The sequence below is a fragment of the Plasmodium reichenowi genome, chromosome 12 (assembly GCF_001601855.1).
Source record: "Plasmodium reichenowi strain SY57 chromosome 12, whole genome shotgun sequence".
In the NCBI taxonomy this organism is placed as follows: Eukaryota; Apicomplexa; class Aconoidasida; order Haemosporida; family Plasmodiidae; genus Plasmodium; species Plasmodium reichenowi.
The window spans coordinates 1428076-1428967 of record NC_033657.1 but is presented as its reverse complement, the minus strand read 5'-3'; positions in this window follow the sequence as shown (position 1 = coordinate 1428967).

Here is an 892-nt window from a genome sequence, read left to right as displayed (position 1 = left end):
AAAAAAAAAAAAAAAAAAAAAAAAAATATATATATATATATGTATATACAAATTTATATTATGTGTGTTATAAATATTTTAGATATACCACAATGTAGTAACAGATAAACTGTCATATATAAATTATATGAGATTTTTAGAATTTATAAAATAAATAATATTTCTATGGATATAAATATTTTCATAAATATATTATATATATATATTATATATATATATATATATTTTTTTTTTTTTTATTTCAAAATCGAAAAAGTATTATTTTTAAACCTTGGCTTTTAGCCTTTCATGTATATATTTCTTTATTTCTAATATTAGAAAAATACATTTTTGAAAAAAATAAATTTTATTCGTCACCAAAAAAAAAATATATATATGTATATATATATATATATATATATATATATATATATTTTTAAAATGAGGTAAAAAAAAGGAGAATCTTTTTTAAAATATATTTCAAGCTTTTAATAAAAATAAAAAATTAATAATATTTTATATATATATATTATTATATACGAAATTTTTCTCATTTTATAGCTAAAACGAATATATTATTATAATATATTGCACTTGGTAAAAAATAAAATAAAAAATTGATATCGAAAAATTATATATGAGATAAGATAAATTAAGAATGGAAACAATATAATATTTAAAAAAAGAAAAATAAAAAAAAAAAAAAAAAAAAAACAATATGAAAATTTATAGCCTTAGAATAATTTAATATAACATCCCTCATGTGAAATATATATTGTTATATATCATATATAAATTTTTAAATAGCAAGAACTTCATCGAATATATATATTTATATATATATATATATATTATCTACATTTCAAGTATTATGACATAAAACAAATTATATGTTATATAAATAATAATATAA